This window comes from Somniosus microcephalus, chromosome 9 (assembly GCF_052327205.1).
Source record: "Somniosus microcephalus isolate GS21.2 chromosome 9, FLI_Smic_1.0, whole genome shotgun sequence".
Lineage (NCBI taxonomy): Eukaryota > Metazoa > Chordata > Chondrichthyes > Squaliformes > Somniosidae > Somniosus > Somniosus microcephalus.
Genome location: NC_140995.1, coordinates 237,246,355 through 237,256,855, shown reverse-complemented (window position 1 = coordinate 237,256,855; position 10,501 = coordinate 237,246,355). Strand labels below are relative to the sequence as shown.

The following is a 10,501-nucleotide window of genomic DNA, read 5'->3' as shown; positions in this document are numbered from 1 at the left end:
ATGGCAAGGGTTTCCGAGAGCCTCTCGACAATGATCCAGAGCGTGGAGGAGTCCACCTCCAACATTGCACAAGGCTCTGCGTACACTATGGAACCCATCATTTCCAGTCTGGAAAGGATGGTAGACTCCCAGAGAGACCGTGGCAACCCAGACCTGATGCCGCATGTGATGGGCGATCTGGCAGCTTCCATTGCAGCACAGGCGGAAGTGATGCAATGTCTTAGTGCTGTAATGCAGTCTATGCTTGGCGGCATCCAGTCTCAGACTGCTCTCATGCAGTCTCAGCTTGATGCCACACAAGCTCTGACTGCTACCATCGTGGCTGGGTCTACCACTGTCGACCAGGGCTTTCATGGTGTCGCAGCAGGCCAGCAATCTGTGCTCCAACAGATTGTTAGGGATGCTGAGGTGCTGCCCCGGGGGAGTGGCAGTGGGTTTGTGGCAATGTTCCATCTAAGGTGCGCGGGTGTGAGGCCGCGCAGCTATCTGTAAGGTTCCGCGCAGTCAAATTCCCAGGCCGCGCACAGTGGAGAGCAGGAGATGGAGTGGGGGCGGGGCCTAATGACCAAAACATGAGCGGCTGCAGAGAGTGCGGGATAAAGTGCCGCTGGGGGCAGGCCGGGAAGAGAGCTTCATCTGATTGGCTGTCAGCTCTTGTGAAGTGCAGTCTGCGCATGTGGATTGGAGGAAATGACCACGTTTTGGGCCATGGCCGGGTAGGAGTGTTGTGCTCTGTAAGGGTGGGTTCAGAGCAAATGGCCCTTTGTGCAAATGCAAGAAATGCAGAGTGAAGGAAGCGAGGGAAACGCCAGACATGTTTACTGAGACCTGCCAGTGAGAACACTGCTGCCCAGAGAGCAGTCGCTTCAGCACAAACTGCCACAGTAAGTCTCAGGCTGCTCCCAATGTCAGATATTGAAACTCCATCAATTTTACAAACTATTTGTAACAGCTCCATGGAAAAATTCTGATGCCTGATTTAAATGTTGGAGGGTTTCAATGGAATTCTGATTTTTGCAGCGAGGTGAACAGATTGTTTATAAAATGCCATATTCATAGAATCATAGAATGGTTACTGTTGTATCTATGCTTTAATGCATTCAATCAAGCATGTAGATACGTCGAATTAAATCAGAGTCAGGCAGACAGGCTTATAACTGCGATGTTCACTTTATTGCGTAAAATGGCCGACTGCCTTTTCCCGGGTAATTCCCATAATGCAATGCACATTACATTACCGTATTGACTGGTGTCAAACTCGCAATCAATACACGACATCCCCTTTTTCCTTGGAAACAAACTTGCAGTTTACAAACAGTTGCTTACAATAACACTGCATAACTTATTTGGTTTATAAACTTTTTACAAACTTGTGTCTTACCACACAACTAAATAATTCCCAGGTTTAAACATATAACATCACCCATGCAGTTCTCGCACAGTTTATGTTGTGACATAATCAGACAGTCTTTGGGGTTTTCTTTTAACCCTTTGAGGTCTGGCTGTATTGGGTATGTCTGACATGTTGGTGTCAGTTGGGTATTGCCTGTGTCACAGTGGTATGTGTGTCAGGGTCTACTATACTGTCCTCAGTCCCTTGTGTTTCCTCCTGCTCATGGAGTGTCTCCTTTGGTCCATTGGTTCTGTATTTCTTCACAAACGTAGTGTTTCTCGAGTAGTGTGCTCCATCTGGAGATTCTACTACTACTTGACTCCCTGTTTTACTCAAAACTTTGTGGGGTGTGGCATTAAAAGGAGTGGTGAACTTGTCCACTTTGTCCTGCCGTACCAGCACCGTGTCGCCAACTTCCACCTCTGAGTATTGTGTTCTCCGCTGTTCATCTGCGTACAATTTGGACTTGCCTTTTTGTTCTGCATCCCAGTCACGTACTTCCATGTCTGCACGTGACTCTGTGATGTCTGGCAGCTTTCCTCTCATTTTCCGTTTAAAGAGCAGCTCTGCTGGGCTCTTTCCTGTCGTGGCATGGTCAATGCTCCTGTACACAGTCACATATTTTCTAAGTTCACGTTTCTAATCTAGTCCTTCTGACTGAGCAGTTCTGATTCTCTTCATCAGCGATGCATTCTGGCGCTCGACTTCTCCGTTAGCCTGAGCCCATTTTGTTGTCATTTTCAGGTGTTTGATCCCGTTGTTTTCACAGTATTCTTTGAATAATTCAGATCTGAATTGGGGACCATTATCAGATTTGCAGGTGATTGGCAAACCATGACGGCTGAAGATTGACTCTAAACTATCAATAACCTTCTCTGTTGTTGTGGAGGTCATGATGTCGTATTCATAGTAGCGACTATAATAATCAACTGCCACAAGAATGGAGTGGCTGGATGGCAAGGGTCCCGGTAAGTCTATAGCTACATCCTGCCAGGGGCCCTCCGGTAATGGTGTTGGTCTCAACGGTTCAGGTGGGTCGGGTCTGGCTACTATCTGACAGCCGTGGCACGCTTTACAGTGTTTTTCAGCTGCCTTGTCCATGCCAGGCCACCAAACCTTGGTTCTGAGACGTTGCTTTGTTCCAACTATTCCCAAGTGTCCGTCATGTGCTAACACCAGGGCTCGTGCATGTAACACTGTGGGTAGCACGATGCGTGTTCCCCGAAGAACTAGGTACCCCACTACGCACAGCTCGTTTGCAATTGCTGCATAAGCTTTACAGTTCTCAAAATGTCCGTTTGTGATTGCCTTCCGTACCTCAATCAGCTCTGGGTCAGTAGCAGAGGCTTCCTCCACCTCTCTAGTAGTGAGTGCTTTTGGTAGCACGAAGTAGTGATTCAAAGCACTAACCGCCGCCGTGTAGTCTGCTGGCTCTCCTGTGTCCGGTAGAGTCAAAAATATATCCTGGACATCTGGTCCTGCTAGGTTAGAAGTAGAGCTCTTCTCCTCTGCTTTGTGGCACCTGTAGAGGTATCGTCGATAATGAGTCCTTTGCCGTCGGCATAAAGCTCAAAAGACGTTAACCACCTCGTCCATCTTGGACCCAATATGGCTGGCTCGGCAAAGCATGCAAAATTTTGAATGCCGGTCTTCTCCATCCTAGCTAACTAAAACTTGGGCAACTTCCTATCTAAAATGATTCCGTTCGTTATCCTCGTCGCCAATGTTGTATCTATGCTTTAATACGTTCAATCAAGCATGTAGATACGTCGAATTAAATCAGAGTCAGGCAGACAGGCTTATAACTGCGATGTTCACTTTATTGCGTAAAATGGCCGACTGCCCTTTTCCCGGGTAATTCCCATAATGCAATGCACATTACATTACCGTATTGACTGGTGCCAAACTCGCAATCAATACACGACAGTTACAGCACCGAAGGAGGCCATTCAGCCCGTCGAGCCCGTGCCGGCTCTCTGCAAGAGCATTTCAGCTAGTCCCACCCCCCACCCTTTCCCCATAGCCCTGCAAATTTTTTTTCCTTCAGGTACTTATCCAATTCCCTTTTGAAAGCCGTGATTGAGTCTGCCATGTTACTGATCATTACATCCACCACCCTTTCAGGCCGTGCATTCCAGATCCAAACCACTTGCTGCGTAAAAAAGCTTTTCCTCACGTCGCCTTGGGTTCTTTTGCCAATCACCTTAAATCTGTGTCCTCTGGTTCTCGACCCTACTGCCAATGGGAACAGTTTCTCTCTATCTACTCTGTCTTGACCTCTCATGATTTTGAACACCTCTATCAAATCTCCTCTCAATATTCTCTGCTCTAAGGAGAACAACACCAGCTTCTCCAATCTATCCACGTAACTGAAGTCCCTCATCCCTGGAATCATTCTCGTAAATCTTTTCTGCACCCTCTCTAAGGCCTTCACATCCTTCCTAAAGTGTGGTGCCCAGAATTGGACACAATACTCCAGTTGAGGCCGAAACAGTGTTTTATACAAGTTCATCATAATTTCTACGCTTTTGTACTCTATACCTCTACTTATGAAGCCCAGGATCCCGTAAGCTTTTTTACCTGCTTTCTCAACCTGCCCTGCCACCTTCAACGATTTGTGCACATAATACCCCTAGGGGCCTCTGTTCATGCACCCTTTTTAGAATTGTACCCTTTAGTTTATATTGCCTCTCCTCATTCTTCCAACCAAAATGTATCACTTCGCACTTTTCTGCGTTAAGTTTCATCTGCCACGTGTCCGCCCATTTCACCAGCCTGTCTATGTCCTCTTGAAGTCTATCACTATCCTCCTCACTGTTCACTATACTTCCAAGTTTTGTGTCATCTGCAAATTTTGAAATTGTGCCCTGTACTCCCACATCCAAGTCATTAATATATATCAAGAAAAGCAGTGATCCTAGTACCGACCCCTGGGGAACACCACTGTATACCTTCCTCTAGTCCGAAAAACAACCATTCACCACTACACTCTGTTTCTTGTCACTTAGCCTATTCCGTATCCATGCTGCCACTGTCCCTTTTATTCCCCAAAAAAACTTTTAAAAAAATTAAATACATGGGCCTAGAAATTCACTGGCCTTAGCGCCGCTTTTGAGGCGCTAGAGGGCCTAGCGCCGAAGTTATGGCCAGTTTAGAAATTGACAGGGGCCCTAAATCGGCGTTAGGCCGGTAGCGCTGCGCCGGCACCGATGACGTCATCGGTGTGCGCAGCGTCCCGGTTGCCATGGTAACCCGCCCGAACTCGGAAATTGAGTTGCGGCCGCCTCGCCTGTGGCAGCCGCAAGCAACGTTCTGGCAGAGGTGCCTTACAAAACTTTGCGCCGGCGCATTAAAGGCCCCGCGGCGGCCGGCCGCTTTCCCGCCGGCCGCCTGGCCGCAGCTCCCTCCCCGGACTTCCCCCCCCCCCCCCGGAACAGAAGCAAGCCCGGCACTTGTCCGAGGTGTCGGGCTCATTTTTAAAAAGATTATCGCGGGCCGCGGCCGGGTGCAGGCAGCTCCTCCTTAACGGAAGGAGGAGGCCTGCACTTCCCGAGCCTGCCGCACCGCAGCGGGCGCCGCAGCGCCGAAATAGCGCCGCAATGCGGCGCGTGGCGCCAGTTTTGAGGCGCTGAGACCCCTCAGTAGCGCCGGCAGCCGTTTGGGCGCGGCGCTACTGAATTTTTGGCGCGCGCAGGGGGACTTAGCGCCGGCACTAACTTCCGGCGCTAAAGCCCTCGCTGCGCCAAAACCGAATTTCTAGGCCATGAATCTTTAAACAGTCGGGCAGCATTGGTAAGAAAATGCATTAAAATGTAACAGTAGTGCTGATTTCTGTTGACTATCACCAAGCTGTCTCACTTCAGCCATAGTTTGAAATGCCAACAGCTGCTCTGTGAAACGGGGGCGAGACGATTTTAATGGTGAACCTTATGCCGCGAGTGATTGACAGCTGCACCAGCCAATTGAGTGCAGACCGGACATGAAGGGTAGCCAATGGGATTGGAGATGGGCGGTGCCTAGTACAGTGATTGACAGGTCGGATGAGGTGGGAGTATTTTGGAATAACAACAGAAAACGCTGGAAAAACTCAGCAGGCCAGGGCAGCATCTGTGGAGCGAGAAATGGAGTTAACGTTTCAGGTTGAAGGCCCTTCGTCAGAACTGGAAAAAAAGCAGGAAAAGGGATAGATTTTAAAGCAAGTGGGGGCTGGGAAAAGGGGAGGTGTTGAAAGAACAAAAGGGAAGGTCAGAGATAGGATAGAAAGCAGGAGAGATTGCGAGACATTGAGAGACTTAAAGAGATATTCAAGGAACAAAGGATGGCTCTAGATGAAGTGTGAATGGCCCTGGCAGAATGAAGAACAGCTGCCATGTGGGAGGGGAAAAAAAAAGCCCAGACGAAAGTGTGGATTAAAAAAAAAGAAAAGGAAAATATATATATACGGCCCGGCCGCGCCTGAAGCGCTAGGCCCCGCACGGCCGGTATCACAACGGCACCGGGCCTCAGGCGCTAGGCAGCGAGAGGGGAGGGAGGGACAGAGAGAGGGGGAGGGAGGGGAGGGAGGGAGAGGAGAGGGGGAGAGGGAGGGACAGAGAGAGGGGACAGACAGGGGCAGGGAGACCGCGCAGCCCAAAATTGCCCTGGCAACGCCGGGCATCCCCAGCTAGTATATATATATATATATATGTGATAGGGGCCGAGGTTATGATCTGAAATTGTTGAACTCTATGTTGAGTCCAGAGGGCTGTAGAGTGCCTAATTGAAAGATGAGGTGCTGTTCCTCGAGCTTATGCTGAGCTTACGTGGAACAATGCAAGAGGCCGAGGACGGTGAGGTCTGAGTGGGAATGGGGCGGTGAATTAAAGTGACAGGCCACCAGGAGCTCAGGGTCCTCCTTATAGACTGAACGGAGGTGTTCTGCAAAGCGGTCACCCAATCTACGTTTGGTCTCCCCAATGTAGAGGAGACCACATCGTGAGCAGCGAATACAGTATACTAAATTGCAGGAAGTACAAGTAAATCGCTGTTTCACCTGGAAGGGGTGTTTGGGGCCCTGGACAGTGGGAAGGGGGGAGGTAAAAGGGTATGTGTTGCATCTCCTGCGCTTGCATGGGAAGGTGCCGGGCAAAGGGGAAGGGGTGCTGGGTGTGATAGAGGAGTGGACTAGGGTGTCGTGGAGGGAGCGGTCCCTACAGAATGCTGAAAGGGGAGGTGAGGGGAAGATGCATTTAGTGGTGGGATCACGCTGGAGGTGGCGGAAATGGCGGAGGATGATCCGTTGAATGTGGAGGCTGGTGGGGTGAAAGGTGAGGACAAGGGGAACGCTATCGTGGTTCCGGGAGGGAGGGGTAGGGATGAGGGCAGAAGTGCGGGAGATAGAACGGACACGGTTGAGGGCCATGTCAACCACAGTAGAGGGGAATCCTCGGTTGAGGAAAAAGGAAGACATGTCAGAAGCACTGGTGTGGAAGGTGGCATTGTCAGAGCAGATGTGGCGGAGACGGAGAAACTGGGAGAATGGGATAGAGTCCTTACAGGAGGCGGGGTGGGAGGAAGTGTAGTCCAGGTAGCTGTGGGAGTCAGTCGGCTTGTAGTGAATGTTTGCCAATAACCTATCCCCCGAGATGGAGATGGAGACGTCGAGGAAGGGAAGGGAAGAGTCGGAGATGGACCATGTGAAGGTGAGGGAAGGGTGGAAATTGGAAGCAAAGTGAATGACATTTTCTAGTTCAGGGCAAGAGCAGGAGACGGCACTGATACAGTCATCAATGTACCGGAAAAAGAGGTGAGGGAGGGGACCCGAGTAGGACTGGAACAAAGAGTGTTCCACATATCCCACAAAAAGCTAGGATCCATGCGGGTACCCATAGCAACAGCTTTGATTTGGAGGAAATGAGTTGAGTCAAAGGAGAAGTTGTTCAACGTGAGAACAAGTTCAGCCAGGCGGAGGAGGGTGGTGGTGGATGGGGGCAGGTTGGGCCTCTGTTCAAGGAAGAAGCGGAGCGCCCTCAGGCCATCCTGGTGGGGGATGGAGGTGTAGAGGGATTGGACGTCCATGGTGAAAAGGAGGCGGTTGGGGCCGGGAAACTGGAAACTGTTAAAGTGGCGGAGGCTTTTAGTTCAGGGACCAAACTTCAAAGATCGCTCATTTGTGGGGATACATTGTTGAAGTGCATTGTGCAAAGGTTAAAAAATTTACATTTGCAGAGATGTCATGATGGATTCTTCCCTACAGTGTCATATTAGAAATAGAAAGTGGTGAGAATGTGAAACTTCCCCTCTCTCGCTTCCGCTCTCCCTCTCGCTCCCCCTTTCTCTCTCTTCCCCCTCTCTCTCTCTTCCCCCTCTCTTTCTCTTCCTGTCGCTCTTTCCTTTCTCTCCCCCTCTCTATCTCACTTCCCTCTCTCTCCCCCTCCTACCCTCTCTCTCTCTCTCTTCCCCTCTCTCATCCCCTCTCTCTCATCCCCCCCCTATCTCTCTTTTCCCCTCTCTCTCCCCCCTCTCTTCCCTTACTCTCCCCCTCTCCTCCTCTCTCCCCTCCCCCTCTCTGTCTCTTCCCCCTCTCTCCCTCCTGCTCTCTCCCCCTCTCTCCCCTCTCCCCCTCTCTCTCTCTCACCCCCTCTCTCTTCCACTGCTCGCCCCCTCTCTTTCGCCTCTCTCTCCTTGCTCTCCCCTCTCCCCCTGTCTCTCTTCCCCCTCTCTCTCTCACCCACTCTCTCTTCCACTGCTCGACCCCCTCTCTCTTCCGCCTCTCTTTCTCTTTCGCTTCTCTCTCCCCTTGCTCCCTCTTTCTCTCTTCCCCCCTCGCTCTCTCTTCCCCCTTCTCTCTTCCCCTCTCTCTCTCCCACTCACTCTCTCTCTCCCAATCTCTCTCTCTCCGCTCTCTCTCTCTCTTCCCCTCTCTCTTTACTCACTCTCTCTCTCCCAATTCTCTCTCTCTCCGCTCTCTCTCTCTCTTCCCCCTCTCTCTTTACTCACTCTCTCTTCCCCTCTCTCTCCCACTCTCTCTCTCCTCACATCTCGCTCTTCCCCCTCTCTCTCTAACCCCGCTCTCCCTCTCTCAGTCTCTTCCCTCTCTCTTTCTTCCCTTCTCTCTCTCGCTGTTCCCCTTCTCTCTCGCTCTTCCCCCTCCCTCTCTCTCTTTTCCCCCTCTCTCTCTCTTCCCCCCTCTCTCTCTCTTCCCCCGCTCCCACTCTCTCTTCCCCTCTCTCTTTCCACCCCCTCGCGTTCCCTCTTCCCCTTCTCTCTCTCTCTTCACCTCTCTCTCTCTCTTCCCCCTCTCTCTCTGTTCCCCCTCTCTTTCCACCCCCTCGCGCTCTCTCTTCCCCTTCTCTCACTCTCTTCGCCTCTCTCTCTCTGTTCCCCCTCTCTCTCTCTCCTCCCTCTCTTTATCTCTTCACCCCCTCTCTCTCTTCCCCTTATATCTCTCTCTTCACCTCTTTCTCAACCCTTCTATCTCTCACTGCCCCCTCTCTGTCTCTTCCCCTCTCCCCTTCCCCCTCTCTGTCTCTTCCCCCTCTCTCTTTTCCACCTTCTCTCTCTCTCTTCCCCTTCACTCTCTTCTCCCTTTCTTTCTCTCTTCCCCTCTCTTTTCCCCTTCTCTCTCTCTCTCTTCACCTCTCTCTCTCTTCCCCCTCTCTGTCTCTTTCCCCCTCTCTTCCCCCTTTCTCTCTTCCCCTTCTCTCTCTCTCTCTTCCCTGTCTCTCCCCATTCTCTCTCTCTGCCCCTCCTCTCTCTCTCTCTCTTCCCCTCTCTCTCCCTTTCTCTCACTTCCTCTTCTCACTCTCTCTTTCCTCTCTCTTCCCCTCCTCTCTCTGTCCCACTCTCTTTCGCTCTCCCCATCTCTCTCTCTTTCCGCTCTCTCTTCCCCCTCTCTTTCTCCCTTGCCCTCTCTCTCTCTCCCCCTCTCCCACTCTCTCTCCCCATCTCGCTCTTCCCTCTCTCTCTCTACCCTCGCTCTCTCTCGCTCTTCCCCCGCTCTCTCACTCTTCCCCCTCTCTCTCACTCTTCCCCCTCTCTCACTCTTGCCCCTCTCTCTCTCTCTTCCCCTCTCTCTTTCCACCCCTCGCTCTCTCTCTTCCCCTTCTCTCTCCCTATTCACCTCTCTCTCTCTCTTCCCTCTCTCTCTCGCTCTTCACCTCTCTCTCTGTTCCCCCTCTGTCTCTCTCTTCTTCTTCTCTTTCTCTCTTCCCCTCTCTCTGTTACCCCTCTCTCTCTCTCTTCTCCCTCTCTTTATCTCTCCACCCTCTCTCTCTTCTACTTATATCTCTCTCTTCACCTCTCTCTCTCTCTCACCCCTTCCTTCTCTCTCTCTCTCTCTCTTCCCCCCTCTCTCTCTTCCTCCTCTATCTCTCTCTCACCCCTCTCTCTTCTCCCCCTCTCTCTTTTCCCCTTCTCTCTCTCTCTTCACCTCTCTCTCTCCCCCTCTCTCTTCCCACTCTCTCTCTCTTCTCCCCTTTCTCTCTCTTCCCCTTCTCTCTCTCTCTTCACCTCTCTCTTCTTCCCCGTCTCTTCCCGCTCTCTCTCTTCCCCTCCTCTCTCTCTCTTTCTTCCCCCTCACTCTCTCTTCCCTCTCTCTCTCTCTTCCCGCTCTCTCTCTTCCCCTCCTCTCTCTCTCTTTCTTCCCCCTCACTCTCTCTCTTCCCTCTCTCTCTCTCTGCCCTCTCTCTCTTCCCCTCCTCTCTCTCTCTCACTTCCCTCTCTCTCTCTTCCCCTCCTCTCTCTCAAATTCAAATTCAAATTCAAATCGCTTTATTGGCATGATAAGGTACATCTTATGTTGCCAAAGCATCAAAATACATTTATGGTTGAACACATAAACGCAGTTCTATTCATACAGTGTATAAACAGGTATATCCCTGAGTGTATAAATATACATTCGCATTGTTTATATATACTCTTTTCTTAGTTTACTGGTTGTCCCTCTGTTCATGGCAAGCTGTAACATAGTGTGCCGCCAGTGTTACACAGCTTCTCTCCTCCCCCAGTAGGAATGGGAGTTTTTGGTTGTCATTCAGATTTCTGAATTCAGGGCATATTTGTGAGAATTTTTGGTAGCAATTCTCCCTGATGCCCTGATATTTTCCACAGGCTGTGAGGAAGTGCATC

At 50.9% G+C, this 10,501-nt stretch overlaps 1 protein-coding gene across 1 annotated transcript in view; it reads left to right on the top strand.

The window, feature by feature from the left end:
• The first annotated feature begins 5,433 nt into the window (after window positions 1–5,433).
• The window catches only part of LOC147113150 (dynein axonemal heavy chain 8-like), a 43,304-nt gene continuing 38,236 nt past the window's right edge, over window positions 5,434–10,501 (top strand). The window contains exon 1 of the mRNA XM_085996267.1: window positions 5,434–5,532. The gene's annotated coding sequence lies outside the window, so the exon portion shown is untranslated. The remainder of the gene's footprint in view (window positions 5,533–10,501) is intronic.